This window comes from Cornus florida, unplaced genomic scaffold (genome assembly GCF_030987335.1).
Source record: "Cornus florida cultivar Cherokee Brave unplaced genomic scaffold, ASM3098733v1 CherokeeBrave_3.0.0_Hap2_Chr06, whole genome shotgun sequence".
Classification (NCBI taxonomy): Eukaryota; Viridiplantae; Streptophyta; class Magnoliopsida; order Cornales; family Cornaceae; genus Cornus; species Cornus florida.
This window is the reverse complement of record NW_026775576.1, coordinates 34,299-53,017: the sequence shown is the minus strand read 5'-3', so window position 1 is coordinate 53,017 and position 18,719 is coordinate 34,299. Positions and strand designations below refer to the sequence as shown.

The window sequence follows — 18,719 nt, the reverse complement described above, 5'->3', positions numbered from 1 at the left end:
GGTGTATGCGGAGCATGTATAAATTGACTAATCGCACTAATAGCATAGGCAATATCCGGGCGCGTGAGAGATAAGTAAATCAGTCTCCCAACCAATCACTGAAATCTTTCCACATCATCTAATGGGTCTCCATCTACCTCATTAAGCCTATGATTTTGCTCAATGGGAATATCAATAGGTCTAGCTCCAAGCCTGCCTATTTCAGCCAACAAATCTAACATATACTTCCGTTGAGAAATGAACACCCTTTTTTTCGATCTGTACACCTCGATGCCAAGAAAGTATCTCAATGATCTGAGGTCTTTAACCTCGAACTCTGTCCCCAAGAATGACTTCATTCGATGAATCTCTTCTGGATTTCTAGTGATAACAGTATCATCAACATATATAATAAGGGCAGTGGTGCAGCCCTGGTGCTTCTTGATGAAGAGAGTATGATCTGCCTGACTCTGTGTGTACCCTCCTCTTTCCACAGCAGTACTGAACCTTTCAAACCAAGCATGTGGCGACTGTTTTAACCCATACAAAGCTTTATTTAGCTTGCACACTAAATTCTGACCATTAGCAAGCTTAAACCTTGGTGGCATAGTCGTATACACCTCTTCCTCCAAGTCACCATGAAGGAAAGCATTCTTTACATCTAGTTGATGTAAAGGCCAATTCAAATTAGCTGCCAAAGAAAGAAGAACACGTATAGAGTTCATCTTGGCAACTGGAGCAAATGTTTCCAGATAATCAATTCCATAGGTCTGAGTGAAGCCCTTTGCAACTAATTGAGCTTTATATCTCTCAATTGTTCTGTTTGCATGGTACTTTATTGTGTAGACCCATTTGCAGCCTACTGGTTTCTTTCCCCTAGGTAATGGAATAATATCCCAAGTACTATTCTTCTCAAGGGCCTTTATTTCTTCAAGCATAGCTTTCTTCCATAGAGTTTGACTGAGAGCATTTGAAACATTAGAACGAACAAATACAGAGGAGATACACGAAGTGAAAGCACGATATGTTGGAGATAAGGCATCATAGGATACAAACTGAGATATGAGATGCTTTGTACAACTACGAACACCCTTACGATAGGCAATAGGGACATCAAGATCAACAGGAATGCTATTGGGAAAAGAATCAGGAGTATCAATGTCAACTAAGGAATTACCTGGATCGAGGAAGACTTCTTGGTCCTGGGGTGAGTCAATAACTTGTTTTGCCCTCCTAGTGTAGACAATTGGCTGCTTTCCCTGCTGCAAATCAATTGTGTAAGGAGGACTAGACATTGACACCTCAGTAAGAAGCTTCTCCTGAATGGGAACCTCCCTCTAAATGGGAATAGACAAAGGAAGGGGGAATTCCCTCTGAATGGATAACGGATTTTCTACCTGTATAGTAGTTTCCTTCTATAGAGAATTCCGAGCAGTGGAAAAGAAAGGAACAGACTCAAAGAATGTAACATCCATGGAGACAAAGCCACGACGAGTGGTAGGGTTATAACACCGATACCCTTTCTGAGTGGTGGAGTATCCAAGAAAGACACATCGGATTGCCTTAGGGTCCATTTTGTCTTTGCGATGATGAATGTGAACATAACAAACACAACCAAACACTTTCGGAGGGATAGTAAACAAGGTAGTGTTATGGTGTAAGACAGAGAAGGGGGATTGATAGCTAAGAACCTTAGAAGGCATGTGATTGATAAGGTATGTAGCTATTAAGGTTGCATTAGCCCAATAACTTTTAGGCACTCCCATCCCAATTAGAAGAGAACGGGTCACCTCCGTAATATGATGGTGTTTTCTTTCAACTACACCCTTCTGTTGTGGTGTATCAACCAAGAGGTTTGATGGACAATCCCGTTATCAGCAAAAAAGGTGGCAAGACCACCATACATAAACTCTCCTCCATTATCAGATCGAAGGATTTTGAGGGGACAACGAAACTGAGTACATACCATCCTATGAAAGGTTTTGAAAATGGAATGAACTTCATCTTTGGTTTTCATAAGATAAAGCCAAGTATATCGACTAAAGTCATCAACAAACACAACAAAGGAACGAAAACCAAGTAACGAAGTAGATTCAGGACCCCACACATCAGAATGAACAAGTTGCAAAGGAGCTGTATTTTTATTAATACTAGTAGGATAAGAAACACGACATTGTTTGGCAAGAACGCATGTTTCACAATTTAACTCAAAAGATTCAACAGAAGCAAACTGGGGAAGCACATGCTCCAAAATAGGAAGAGGTAAATGACCTAGTCTATTATGCCATTGCATTAACAGATCTTTATTGACATTACTATTCCTTACACTAGATTGATTTGCAATATAATAAGAAGTTGGCCTCGCGTTTAGCAAATATAAGCCATTGTCCTCACTTCCAATCGTCTACCCCGTGTCCAAGTCTTGAAACACACAGTGAGGTGGAAAAAAGGTTACACTACAATTCAAGCCTTTTGTATGTGATTGACAGAAAGGAGGTTATTGGTAAACTTTGGGACATAAAGAACAGAGGACAAGGTAAGATTAGGAGAGGTAGAAACAATGCCTTTCCTCGCAATAGAGGTGAAGGTGCCATGAGCCACTCTAAACTTATCCTTACCAGAACATAAACTGTACGAAGAAAAATCAGACACCATACCAGTCATGTGATTAGTGGCTCCTGAATCAATAATCCAGGGTGGTCCACCAGATAATTGTGGAAACTTGATGTGCCGAATGAAAGGTACCCGTCTGAGCGAAGTTAGAGGTGGAGACGGAGGAATGTTGTGCTAGTAGATGTTGGAGAGCATCAAGTTCAGCCCCGGACAAAGAACTCGGTGGCCCTGAGGAGGCATGACCAGTAGAAGAAGTCTCACGCTCTGCAGTATGTGCCGTAGATAACCCCCTAAATGGACCAGGCCTTGGCCTAGCATTCACATTAGTAGGAGTTAGAGTAGGGTGACCGTATAGATTCCAGCATGTTTCCCTAGTGTGGCGCGTATGCCCACAGTGATCACACCTCAACTTGCTTTTGTCATCCTGCTTCCCTCCTTTTGGAGGATTGGGCTTGTTCCATTGTTGTGTGGCAAGAGCAGACCTCTCAGACAATGGTACTTTTGGCTTAGGCTTAGTGTATACAGGTGCAGACAAAGCCTTCATTCTACTCTCCTCAGCCTGGATATACGAAAACATATCTCTAACAGAAGTAGGGGCTGGATACCTGCCTAACACTTGTACCTTGTCATGCACGTATCTTGGATGCAGACCACCCAAAAACTTGTAGATTCGATTCCTTTCTACCATAGCATAAAATGCTTTAACATCAGTTGCACACACAGGTATGTGGTCTTGATAGTGATCTAACTCTTCTCATTTACCACGTAGAGTGTGGTAATATGTAGCAAGAGTTTGGCCTTCCTGCTTGAATCTTGAAATTTGTTGTTAGAGTTCATACAGTTTTGCAAAATTACCAACCGAGGAATACGTCTCTTCCATAGCTGTCCATAGCTCTTTAGCTGTTTTCATGAACAAAAACACTTTGCTGATTTGTGGCTGCATGGACTACAATAACCGCGTCATAACTAGTGCATTATTTGCACTCCATTCTTTGAAATCGCTCTTAGAGGGATACATAATAGTCCCTTCGATATGGTCAATCATCCTACGACCAGTGATATATACATACGAGCAGATTGAGCCCCCTCCATATAGTTCTTCTCATCCAACCTAACAGTCGTAATACAAAGGCCTGGATGGTGATCACTACTACCTACCAATACTGGAGTCAGACTAGGAGAAGACCCAGCTTCTTTTGAAGTCACCTCAAAGCCAGGCATTTTATCAAACAATTTCTGGGTATACAATCCTCAGAAACAAAAACAGCAACAAAATACGTAGAGAACCACCTCTCAACACACAAACTTCAACTAAAAAGATTACCGTTTTCTGAGATGCATAAAAAGCGACCACACAGTCACCACACAAACCCTAGAAAGCAACAAAGTATATTAAAATCGCGAACGACGAAGAAAAAGCCGCTGTTGTAGAACTCGCGAACACAAAAAAAAAAACACCAATCGAGACTGCAATAGCTAAAAAAAAAAAAAGGAAAGTTGGATCCGTGGTACGTGTGGATGTGATTAACACTACTTCCTTGCAAACAAATCCCATCTTGGAATCTCTTCAAAACCGTTCACACCCATTAGGGTTAACACAAACTTGCCCTAGGGTTTCAACTACAAATCTAGAGCTTTACAAACCATGCTCTGATACCATGTTAACTTTAAGATATAATCAAATCGAAAGTAAGTGATAAAGAAGAAGAAGAAAAAGAGAAGAAAGCGGATGAGAGAAAAAGAGAGAGAAATGGGGAAAGAGAGAAAGAATGAAAGAATACTTTTATCCTTCAATCACATTCTATTTATAATAACAAGTTTCAGAAATTACACATAAGTTCCAACATTATATAAGTAATAACAAATAAGCCCCTGACAACAGTTATGTGGAAGCCCTCTATAGACCTCTCGTAAGGCACTGATGTAACCCAATCTAGTATTATGGTTCGATTGTTTTAACTCTGGGATTATTTTAATATATTATGTTTCCTTGATTATATGACTATGAGCAATCGAGACAACTCAATTGGTTTTCATGTTTAAATAGATTACAAACTTTTATTACCTTGTCTTAGATATAATCGTTTGTTTTTCTATTCTCAACCTACCTTGTTGGATGGTATCCGGCGGAGCTCTATCGGCCACAAGAATAAAGGTCATATATAATGGTGCTATAACGTTTTTTATAAAAGAATGCTTTCATAATCTATACTTAGGAAATGTGGATTGTTTGCAAAGTAGTTAAAAGTAGTTAGAGTAGGTAGGTGGATAGTCCACGCTGACCGCAGATAGGTTATAGTTAACTGAATTTTGTAAAACATCTTTCTTTAAAACCCGAATTGAACGAATGTTATTGGGTTCAATTCATTTGAAAAACATAATTGTTAAATCCCCAGAGTTAAAACAATTGACTATAGTATGATGATTGTGGTGAAGTCAAAGTCTTAAGATTTCTCTTTCTGATCATTTAATTTATTTAGTTTAATATTTTGTTTTAATTTCAGTTTGTTAAATTATGACAACCAACAAACTCTTCATCCAGTAACCTGTAAAGCAATAGAACCAAATTGAAAGCTTAATATTAATCTCTTGTCCTTGTGGGTTCGACACCTCTCTTTATAGCACTATCCTACACGGAATCGTACTATTACGAGTGGTAAAATTAGACACAACATGTCATTAATTGAAACTAAGCATGGATGGCACATAAGTATAAATTGTCTAGCCAATTTTAATGAATAGCACAACCTATCAAATGTTACCAAAATCCATTCAATTAAACCACAATTAATGCACGCACAAATATCTCGAGACATACACTCTTTGCATTCACAAGTATGGAATATCAAACAACAATAATGGATTGTCCACCTACCTAAGATTGAAGCAATTACACTACAACTAAGCTAGAGACATGAAAATTAAACTAATTAATCTAGAGACGTGGCACAATCCATCAAGAAATAAGTATGAACCATCAAATAAATCACAAGAATGTTCAAATAAGCACTATGTTTTGACCATTACTAGATTAACATCATCAACACACATAGACATGCATCAATTTCATCAAATCTAGAGACAAGAACATGAACATCAATTCTAGCATACATAGACATATGAATAGAACCAAATGATCAATTCAAAGCATTAATCCATACAAATCAAGTGAAAATTATAAGATCTATATTTATTCATAGTCAAAACATTTATTACAACTAAAATCCCCAAAAATACACAAAAGCTAGGTTTGAGAAACAAGCCTAGGGGCTATCTCTAGCCCCAAGAGAAGGATTTTGCCACTTATTGTAGTGGTCATAGAACCCTCAAGGGCTAGCTTGGAGGTTGGCATCATCATCTTCATCTTTGTTTTTTTCCCAAAACCCTAGTACTAGAGAGGAATATTTCTTTCTATAAGTGGTAATATCTATCTATCATGATATGATACAATATGGTTCAATAAATCAATTACATACTCCTTTGGGTAAGGACCAAGTCAGAATTACAGCCTATGATTGGAGGAAATTCGCAGCTACACAAGTTAGGTTGAAATCGGCGCGCTCGGGAATTAGACATCTCACTGCCAGCAGCATTCTCAATCGATCGAAGATTCTCGATCGATCCAACACTTAGCTTCAATCGATCGAAGCTGATGTGGCATCGAAAATATCTTTTGGGCCTTATTCACTTTGCTGAGCTGGCACCGCCTCATCTCGATCGATTGTAGACTTCTTCGATCGATCGGGATTCCCTTCGATCGATCGAAGTTCCTCTGATGCATTTTCTTAGCTTCTTTCCAACTTTGCTCCTTAGCTCCAAAATTGAGCTAAATGGCTCTTGTTAGTCTGTTTGAACATTATTGACCTGAAATAGGCAAAACACAAATAAGTATCTAAGACATGAAAGTAAGATAGATGAATGGACTAAAATATCTTAGCTTAGGTGCTAAAATACGTCACATTTGAGCACTCATCACACCCCCAAACTTAGATATTGATAGTCCCTGGCAATGAAGTACAAGGAAAGTAAAGAAATAAGTAACTAAGTAACTATGAAATAGAAAGCAATAAAAGGATAACGCCACTTTCGTAGGAAACACGATTGCATTTAGCATATGCAACAAGCCTTTTAAACCCCTAGGTTACCCCTAGTGGACGAGTGAAGTCTTATAAGGGTTTACAGAAATGATACCAACAAACATTGAGCTCTTTCTCACAAGAGAGGCACCAATATACAAAAAAAGCATTGGGAGAAAACTACATCAAGTATGCAAATTTTCAACTCTTTTCAAGCAATCTCTCAAAATCTCAACACAATCAAGCAAGTATGGTCCTCCACACATCAAGATAATGATTATGCAAATCAAAATAACTCTAAAATCCTTTTTGAGTGAATCGGCACCAAATATGTTGCTGTCTAAGCCAACTAAAGAAATAATCACATCCTTACCCTCAAACTAGCACACAAATCTAATACCGATCATCAAGACAAAGAATAGACCTTTTATTAAAGCTTTATTCACTAGGTGCACTTATTCTTTTCACTCATATTTTTTTTTTTTTATCCTAAGGATTAAAGATGGAAGCATAGTGCAATGTGTTGATTTATTAAGCTTTCTAGCGATCCATGAGGTCGAGCGTTAGGTTAATGACTCCCAAACCGGACGGCGCGAGAAATTCAGTGCTTGATGAGGTTAGAATCCCGGCTACTCAATGAAAAGGGTTTGTTATCCACCTTACCAGAATGAAAGCTTTCAATGCACTACTAGTTTAATTGGGATATAGCCAAATCAATGGTCAACAAAGCATGTACCCCACAAATGAATGCTAGTGTGCGCCTGTGCTAGTGTAGAATCCTAGAGTGAATCTCAAAATAATCACAAGATCAAGATGATGTAGATCACAAATGCAAGCAAGATATCAATCTTTCGAAAAATTTACTCCTAAATGGCATTTACAAAGCATACAAGGAGTGTTGGACTCTCAAGTCAAGCAATTTTTAAATTCTAAGTATCATGATCCTCAAAAGATTAAAATCATAGCCCAAGACTCTCAAATCATACCACATGCATAGAAGGTAAGTGCGACATGAAAAGTATGCAAATACACCCCCAAATTAATCTGTGCATTATCCTCAATGTGCAAAGAAGCAACAGATAATGGAAAGAGTATACCAAATGGGTGAAGCAAAAGGGACCCGGCAACGGAAACTTAGCATTGGAAAGCGCACACCCAAACTTGAATTCCGAAAACCTGTCTGAAAATGGTCATACTAGCTGCTGTCAAAGCATATGCATCAATGATATAAATGAGAGGTGAAACTGAGAACTGGGCAGAAATCATGGCATCTAACAATGTAAAGCTCAGAGCATTCAAAACTAATAGTAAAGATCCAAAAATCCATATATAGAATGTAAATGCAAGATCGGATATCAAAAAATCAATGTATCAGCGCAGTGGAAGCAATAATATCCAACAAAGTATCCAAAATGTCCAAGACATCCAAAATATCCAAAACCTAGTGCAAGTGACAAGATGGTGCAAAAATATCTCAGTCATGATAGTGCAGGTATCATCAATAGATAATGAGTAGGAGAGAAACAGGGTGGAATTATATAATAGGATCTGGAGTAATCATATCTGCAATATGCTGTAGCATGGCAGACATTTCGGTGCTGTGGCGAGTGAGAGAATCTGTAAGGTCGGTCCGTAATGCGCCAAGCTCACCTCTCACTGCAGCTACCTCAGCTCGCAGCTCATCGGATCGCCGAACTAAATCATCGTCTCTCCCCACTAGGTCATCATGTCTCCTCACCAGATCATTATGCCTCCTCATGGCATCCTCGTGTCACCCAGTCATATCAGCTCTGAAAGATATGAAGTCTGTGTACAGCTGAGCTACCTCTGATCTGTAGCTAGAATCAGTGCTAGTATGTACTATCGGCTCGGTAGGAGGGGCATGTGAAGGGCCAGTCTACTAAGATGTAATAGGTACATCTGGCTGGGAAGTAGAACTTGTAGTGGTAATGTGACGTCTCTGCCTGGGGGGGAGATCTATCTACTGTATCATCCCCTGGAGCATCGTCTGCTGTAGCTGACTGTGCCGCTGCTCTCTGCTACTGTGCCTGTAGTCTCCTCATATCTCTGTTTGCCCTGTTCTTATGGTAGGAATTGAAAGTCTTATTCCACCGGGCCAAATCATATGCTCTTTTTGCTCTCTCGGTATCAAGCTCTGGAATTTCCTCGGGGTCAAACTGATACCCCTGGTCTAGAAGTAGCTGAGTAATAAAATGGCCGAAAGGTAAAGGCCAAGTGTCTACTCTAGAATTGTGTGTACGATGTAAGTTCTTCCAGAGCTTGTGCATAAGCTCCCAAATCAGTGCAGGGATGGAAATCTAGTACCCCTGGTCTAGACAATATAAAGCTTGAAAAATCCCCCCTCGCGTCTGCGTGCCATGGCCTGTTGGAAATGCATTGAGGTGCAGAACTAAATCAAAGAACCAATACCGGGGATCAATCTCGACCCAGTCTGCAAAGGTACGCCCCTCAAATGCAGCATGTGGAGATAATGTAGCTATTATAGTTAACTCAGTGGGAAAAGGTGGAGCAGTAGGATTTAAAGGCTCCTGAGAATCATCAGCTAATGGAGAAATGTGGGGATAGCGACTGGTAACAGCTATGGCCGGAAGAGAAACATTAATCTCCTGGCCGTCAGTGGTGGTATGGAGAAAAAGTCGATCATCCTCATCCATCTGGAGGTGCTGATTATACAAAGCAACCAACTGGGGATAGACGACTGTGTCTGTTGGAGTCATAATAACATCAATTCCCCGCCTCACAAGCTCATTATAGGACCACCTGGTCTGATCCAAGGTAGAGAATAGGTCCGTATCAAATCTGTACTCGGTCTCCCATTCCTTACTGGCGTAAGACTCAGCAGGAACCTCCCGAATAATGGCATGCTCAGCATCCATCGAAGATGGCTCAAATTGGTGCAGATGATGAAGAAGCTAAAGAGGAAGACTCTGCCACTGGGATGGAGGAGGCTATGGCACTCTGTGAACTCTTTTTCTAGCGACGGTCTTTCGTCTCCACTGCATCTGCAAAAACACAAGTATAAATCAGTGCACATGTATAGGATAAGGTAAGCAACTGATAAGAAAACACAAAGCATGCCTAAATCAAGTAGAAACAGAGAATAAACAAATAGGGTCATGCTTGTGCAATAAATGAATAAGAAAACTTCAGAATCATCATTCTATATAACTCAGTTAAACAAAACAAATCAGATATGCAATGATGGCATAGAGGGCAGAAAAGTCACTGATGGGACATTTAGAGCAGAAATATGAACAACAGGATACGGATAGGCTATGATGTGCATAAGTGATGCAACGTGCATTCACAAACCTAAAACTCAAGTAGATGCGGCAATGACATTACAAGTAGACCCTAGGATGACATCATATCAATTCCTAAGCAAGAATGTCTACAAGTGCAATAGTGAAGATCAAATACAGTAAGCAGGATAACATGGAGCATATAGGGCAACTGTCAACCTAGGACTCAAGAAACAAGTATGTCATGTAATAAAGACTAAGTGAAATGCATGGTTGCAAAACACTACAATCCAAAGCATGTTATGACAAACAAGTTCAAGAATGATTCCTGGACATGGTATGCAACAAGATGGCATATATCAGAATGATGCACATAAATCAACAACTACTTTAGAAAAAGAAATATCCTGTACTGTAATGCAACAAAATCAATGTCCTACGATCACTCATAGCTCGTGACCCCCTCTACAGCTTAAATGAAGCAGAGAATGGTCAAAAACTGAGAATACAAGAAGCTTACCATCTGGAAGTCAACATCTAGACCAGAAAGAACTTCGGTCATCAAGAATAGATCATAAGTACAAGGTATCAAGACAATGGTATGTAAACTTATTAACATCAATATCAAGCAAACACAGTCCTAACTTGGTTCAAATTGCATTTCAAAATCTCAAGTTAAGTGCAAGAATTGATACTAAGGCCAAAGAACAGACACAACATCCAAATCATGCAATTCAAACTCAAAAGTCCATAACACACCCCCAAACTTAGTCAGAAATCAATTCCAAGAAAAGGTGATCAAAAGATTCACAGAAAGTCTAAAAAATTGTCAATGTGATATAAGTGTGTGCAAAATGTCCGTGTATTTCACGGTGGAACACACTTCAAGAAACTCATTAAGATGCTTGTAAGGTTCTTCACTTGGAAGTGCATGATAATTGGGAAGCATTTGAATAGTTTGTGGTTTAATTTCATAGTGATGTGCTCTAAATGGTGGTAATTGAATGCATGTGAGTGCATTATATTCATTTAGCACATAATGATCACACAAAGCAAGAGGAGGATTCACAACCGGTGGCGCTACACGAGGCCTTGATTGTCTTGAATAATGGGAGGTTGTGGAGCAAAAATTGGCTGAGGCATTCCCAATGGAACATGGCCTTGTTGTTGTGGTGGAATGAAGGGCCTTGGCATGCCTAATGGTGCTTGAATATAATCATGATAGTGCACATTAGGGTGGAGGATACCGTGTTGGTCGATATGACCAAGGTCCTCCATATGGTCCTCATTAATGTTCTCATTAATGTTTTCCATTGATGAAATGGAGTGAATAGAACTACCCCTTCCCTTAGAATTATGAACAATGGATTCAAGATTCAAATTAAGTGGGACAAGAGTAGGATTTAACGACCTACGACCATGCATGCACTAACAAAGCAAACAAACAAACAACAATCAAGCATATAACAACCACTTCTCCTCCTCAACAAATCAATCAACAATCCTCTACATGCAATAATCCCATACTCCCATGCTTTGAACAAGATGTAAGAAAAATAAATTTTGCCTCCACGCGGGCTCACGATCTATCTAAGAAAATAAGAACTTGCCTCCACGCGGGCCGACGATTTAACTAGAGAAAGAGTTTAGAAAAGCTCACAAAGGGTCCTTAAGCAACGTTAATTTTTTTTTCTTTCATTGCCTTTTTTTTTTTTTTGAGCTTTTTATGCTTTTACTTAGCTTTGCTTGGCTTGCTGCTTTTGCTTTTCCCTTTGCTTCACCCTCTTGGCTCAATTCACCTAGTCAATCAAGAACAAACACAATAAGTAACCAAAATCAAAATCAAAATAAAGATAAGATCAAAAGAGTACTAATTCCTAATTAATTTCCAAAATATGACGGTGCCAATCCCCGGCAACGGCGCCAAAACTTGGTGGGTGTCGCATGCAATAAGCAAGAAGAGTGCTAAAGTGAGTAGTGTGGCCAAGTTTACATTTAGAGATTGCCACTACCACTTTTAACTATAAATATAGTTAGAGTGAGTAAGGATCGTCCCAAGGGAAAGGATGTGTATTTATGCTTGGAAATTAATGTTGGATTAGTAGATCAAATGATCAAAGATGATTGGTGGTTGATTAAGTGAATTAAAATGCAATTAAAAACAATGCAAGTAAATAACAATCTAGAGAGTAGAGAAAAGATATAGGAAAGAGGTCTTGGGGCTTAGAGTCACCACTAAGCTTTACTTCATCAAATACTAGCAATTGTACATTAATGGGGAAATTTAAGTTGTAACTTGTGTGTGTGTGTTATTAATTGAAACTAAGTATGGATGACAAATAAGTATAGATTGTCTAACCAATTTTAATGAATAGCACAACCCATCAAATGTGACCAAAATCCATTCAATTAAACCACAATTAATGCACACACAAATATCTAGAGACATACACTCTGTGCATTCACAAGTACGGAACATCAAACAACAAGAATGGATTGTCCACCTACCTAAGAAATTGAAGCAATTACACTACAACTAAGCTAGAGGCATGCAAATTAAACTGATTAATCTAGAGATGTGGCACAAACTATCAAGAAATAAGTATGAATCATTAAATAAACCACAAGAATGTTCAATTAAGCACTATGCTTTAACCATCACTAGATTAACATCATCAACACACATTGACATGCATCAATTTCATCAAATCTAGAGACAAGAACATGAACATCAATTCTAGCATACATAGACATATGAATAGAACCAAATGATTAATTGAAAGCATTAATCCATACGAATCAAGTAGAAATTACAAGATCTATATTTATTCATAGTCAAAGCATTTATTACAACTAAAATCCTCAAAAATACACAAAAGCTAGGTTTGAAAAGCAAGCCTAGCATACATAGACATATGAATAGAACCAAATGATTAATTGAAAGCATTAATCCATACGAATCAAGTAGAAATTACAAGATCTATATTTATTCATAGTCAAAGCATTTATTACAACTAAAATCCTCAAAAATACACAAAAGCTAGGTTTGAAAAGCAAGCCTAGGGCTATCTCTAACCACAAGAGAAGGATTTAGCCACTCATTATAGTGGTCATGGAACCCCCAAGGGCTAGCTTGGAGGTTGGCATCATCATCTTCATCCTTGTTTTCTTCCCAAAACCCTAGTTCTAGAGAGAGGAATATTTCTTTCTATAATTGGTAATATCTATCTATTATGATATGATACAATATGGTTCAATAAATCAATTACATACTCTTTTGAGTAAGGACCAAGTCAGAATTATAGCCTATGATTGGAGGAAATTCGTAGCTACACAAGTTAGGTAGAAATCGGCGCACTCGGGAATTAGACAGCTCAATGCCAACAGCATTCTCGATCTATCGAAGATTCTCAATCAATTCAACACTTAGCTTCGATCAATCGAAGCTGACGTGGCATAAAAAATATCTTCTGGGTCTTACCCACTTTGCTGAGCTGGCACTGCCTCATCTCGATCGATTGTAGACTTCTTCGATCGATTGAAGTTCCTCTAGTGCATTTTCTTGGGATCTTTCCAACTTTACTCCTTAGCTCTAAAATTGAGCTAAATGGCTCTTGTTAGCCTGTTTGAACATTATTGACCTGAAATAGGCAAAACACAAATCAGTATCTAAGACATGAAAGTAAGATAGATGAATGGACTAAAATACCCTAGCTTAGGTGAAAAAATGCGTCACATTTGAGCACTCATCAATTCGGATTCTGGATGAAGAAGATATGAAACTTCAAAGTTTCATAAAATTAGACTTTTGGGTTTCAAATCAATGCAGCAAGGGTACTTGACAAGGGGTAAAATGGTATTTTTAGATAGAAATGGTTGCAACCGTGTATACCATTTGATAGACAAGCAAAAATGAATACACGTAGACTCAAAAATCACTTGATTCGGAGTCCAAACGAAGAAGATATGAAACCTCAAAGTTTCATAAAATTAGACTTTCCTGGTTTCAAATTTGTGCAAGGCCTACACAGATTTTTAGATTTCAAATCGGGTTATCGAGTTTTGTGGGCTTAAACAACATTTTTTGGAAACAAGTTGTGAAGAACCCCCCCCCAAAAAAAAAAATCATGTTTTCTACATAACCATGTCAAGAGATGTTTTTATTTTTTAAGTGAAATACCCGAAATGCCCTTTAGATCAGAACTTTTTTCAGAAAAACCTGAGAAAAGTTCGTGCACCCGATTTTCCAGATCTGCGAGTTGTTTTCGGCATCAAAACGATTTTATTTATAAAAACACAAAGGAGAAACCCCTCCTAAAATCAAGTTTTCTACCTGACCAAGTCAAAACAAAAATTTAAAATGCAATGTGACATGCCTAGAATGCCCCAGGATCAGTTTAGGTCAAAAATGATGAAAATGCAACTTTGCACCAAGTGCTTATTTGACTCTAAATGCATTTTTAGGCTAAAACAACTCTGCACGCAAACGTATTTTGTGTTTTTAAGCGCGCGGGAATGGTCAGCGGCTTCTAAAAATGGCCGATGCAAAATACGACCTATCCAAACCTCAAAATGCCTAAAAAATGACTTTTAAAAGAAATTTTGAAACCTAAAATTATAAAATAGTATCAAATGACCATTTGGCTCTTGGCCACACTTCATGCATGATTGAAGAGACTCTGTGGAAGTGTCAAAACCCACTTCCCACCACCCATGCAAATGTAATGATGCTAAAGCATCGCATTTTTCTATTTTTCAATAAAATAGCATGGAAGTAAATGTGCTTTGAATACAAAATAAATGTCCATGGCCTATTACCTCATCTCATACATGTCAAATACAACCCAAAAGATGTACTTATGTATACATTACATATTTAGAAGCAAATATGCAAGTTTTGACATATAAAGCTACATTTAGCATTTCATGCTAACATTTGCATGAGTCATGAACTTCAAATCTACAAATCATCCAAGCATAGATGTGAATCCCCAAATCTTGATTCCTGTACCTGAAAAATGTCTCCATTACGTGGGTGAGTAACATAAAGCTACTTAGAGGAGATAAGCAAGTAAAGACCTAACGTTTTACAAACTTATTAAGTTGATATAATTTATTTCAAACGGACATGCCACCTAGCGTCTATGTCAAAAGTGAGACTCAGGGAACATCCTAAGCTACCTTAGATCATTTCTAGCATAAATCACATCATTCATGCAATTTAAACAACATAGGAACATGTGGTATAACGCAATAAGATAATAAATATACAAGTACACATACACAAATATACAATCAATATTGAAATGCACAAGTGACTAGTATATTAGGTTATCTTGAAAGTAAATCATCAATATACAAGTGTACACTCTAAGTACACTAAGTAATATTGAAATGGAAATGCAATATATATATATATATTCAAGTATGCATTTCTAAGTATACTAAGCAATGTTGACACACATGGCATACAAGTATACAAATCCAAGTATACTAAGCATTTTTGATATATAAGGCGAATAAGTATACAAATCCAAGTATACTAAGCAAGAAATGAAGTATCGTGTATCCAAGTACAAGCTAAAAGTAATCCAAGATTACAACTAGGAATTGAATATGAAATAAACCAATGGCGGAAAGACAAATGACATAAGGTCTCAATGACCAAGCAAGTGATACCGGGTTACTAGCCCGCAAGGTACCACCTAGTGCGCACTAAACCCAGAATAAAACCGTTATATTGGTGTTTTTGGGTTACTAGCCTTCAGGGTACCACCCAGTGCGCACTATATGATATAGAGGGAACTCTCATCCCCCATACTAGAGCCATGACCTAGCCGCAACAATTTTCAATGTCCATACAAGCTTTCCAAAAATCATCAAGTTGTGCAACAAGTATATCACATGTACACAATGCACAAAATCAATTACCATACACAACCAAGTCATGTAATACACACAAGCCATGCCCTAGGCATTCAAGCTACAATGGCATATTAAATGTCATATAAGTAAAATGTGAATACTTACAAATTAAATCATAACCTCAACTCATGGAATACTATTATGTAATCATACGACAAGTTCCAAACTACAAATTAACCTAATATACAACATCAATGCCTAATTACCTCAATGGAAGCATAAAAAGGAATTTAATTAACTTAAATAATTAAATTATCAAGATTACAAAGTAACTTAAAAAATTCTACAAATCATATATGTCGAAGGTCATATTAAGGCCTATTTTAATTTCATGTTACAAGTTAATTCTACACTAGGCATCACTAGGTGAATTAAATTTCATACAAGAAAATAATTAAATAAAGTATTTAATGCTCATTCAAATGTTTTCAATTCAAGGTATGTTAATAAACATATCAAGGCCTACTTTAAAATCATATTACAAGTTAATTCTACTCTAGTTGCAACTAGGTAAATTAAACTCAATGCCAAGAAAATGAATAAATAAAGTTTTTAAAACTTATCCAAATATTCTCTATTTAATATATATGATAGAATATACCAAGCTCATCAACAATATCAAGTTAATAATTCAATTAAGTGAGTAGAACACCTAAAATAAAATTAATTAATCTAATTAATTAATTTTCTCTAGATTTTAAAACAACTTCAATTACTCTCAAATTAATATAGGTTAAAGTACATACCAAGGCCTATTTTAATATCACATTAGAAGTTAATTCCATACAAGTTACAATCATGTGAATTAAATTTTCATTCAAAAACTAATTAAATAAAAGTTTCAATACTTATTCAAATAATCCCAATTTAATATATTTTAATGAACATATCAAGGCTTAATTTAATAGCATGCCACAATTTAATTCTAAGTTATATACATCCATCTGAATTAAATCTTATACAAAGAAATAATTAAATTAAATTTGTAAATTTAATACAAAGACATGCAAACAAGTTGTATAAGCATGACAAGCACTCAATACAACACATATATAATCTAAAACATCCCCTACCTCATTTTGAGATGAAAATCTCAAAAGCCACCAAAGGAAAACCGCCCCGAATCCAACGATACTTCGGGGTTACAACGGGGACAACGAGGGGAACAACATTCCTTCCAGAGGTAACACCAAAATCCCAACTTGAACTCAAAAATGGTCAAAACTGGTTTCTAATAAGTGGGAAAGGACTGCCTCGCCAAGGCTTACGATAAACGTTAAGGCACTAAGGCATTATTCAAGAAGGAAGTGGCCGAAAAAAAAAAAAAGAAGGTGGCAGCCCCTTGGGCTGCAATGGCTGTCGGCTAAGAGGGGAAAGAGATGAAAAAAATCTGATTTTTCATTTTAAGTCCCCCTATTTATAGTAAAACCCTAAACATGCCCCGAACGGGCCCTGTTGGGTCCGGAAAAGTGGAATCTGCGCCGACGCGCTCATATGGTAAAACACCGTGAACAAAAAAGAACCAAAATGATAAAAAATGAACAATGGAAAAAGCGGCGTCGAAAACTGAGTCCCGTGCTGGAAGATATGCCTCGAATAAGTTCAGCGCTAACCTGTACAAGGATCCAGGCTCAAAATGAAAATAAATCCCGTGCGAGAATCCAGGCTCAAAATGAGGCATTTTGCAATAACTTTCGTTAATTGCACAATGGCCCCTCCAAGAAAGGGTAACTGTAAAACTGTCCATAATAAAAATATATTCCAAAAGTTATTTTCTTAAAAACCCCTGAAATAAAATATCTTCAAAAGATATTTACGAAAAACACCCCAAGAAATATCAGTGTTTCTAAAGAATCCTTTCATCCACGCCCCTACGGGAAAAGGAGGCAACCGACGAGCTTCTCTCCAAAAGTAAAGTTACACCTGTTGAGGAAATCAACTGGAATGAAAACTCATGAAGTCAAAATTTAACTCTGAACACGAAAAGTGAGGTTATGTGAACAAAGTGACAAAAGGGGAAAAGGGCGAAAAGTGAATAGTGTCAAAAAACTGAAAATTTTGAAAATGAAACGGTCTTTTAAGGAAGTTGTCAATCCAAAGGAAAGAGTCACCAAAACCATTTCTGAACACTGGAGATGACACTAAGTGACGAGTAACTGAACTGAGAAAAGAGAATTCAACGGAAAAATTTATCCGTAAAATCTGAGAAAAGGAAAGGGAGGAAAATGACCGAGTCATTACAACTTGCCCCCTTAAGGAAATTTTGTCCCCGAAATTAGGAACATCCCGAGGAGAACCGAATAAGGACCGAACACAAGTTCACACCAAGTAAAGGATCTTAAAGAACTAAAGGACAACTCCAGAAGCCTCAAGATCCAACTGAAGGAACGCGAAACCACGAACCGAAAGATAACTCCTCAGACGAATCGGCATGTCAACTCAATGTCAACCACCGAGAGAATCCCAAGATAATGAAACGTCAAAACACGACAAAAGACTAAAAATGACATGGTAGTACGAACAGCAACCAGAACCCACCCAGATGTAGTCAAATGTGTGATAGCAATGACAGTGCCTAGTGCTTGCCCACACTTACTCGTCAGTAAGGTAGCATCGACGGCAACTAGCATTTGCCCACAACACACAACTTTGTACAGTAACATGACAGTATAAGAAACTAGTTCATAATCTGCCCAACCTAGGTCAACCCAAAAAAATTTATCTATACGAATGACATCAATTTCGAAAAAGATCATTACTAAAAGCACTACGGGAACCAAGCATCTTGTGAGAGTTGGGGTAGCTTACAATAATGTCATAGGCACCGTCATGCTTAAGGTTTTAAATCCTCAGTGCAAGTAGA

The 18,719-nt window shown here is 37.7% G+C and overlaps 1 protein-coding gene across 3 annotated transcripts in view; it reads left to right on the top strand.

The window, feature by feature from the left end:
* LOC132311042 (uncharacterized) overlaps window positions 1-18,719 on the top strand; it is an 84,073-nt gene that overhangs the window by 53,328 nt on the left and 12,026 nt on the right. The gene's annotated exons all lie outside the window — the stretch shown is intronic.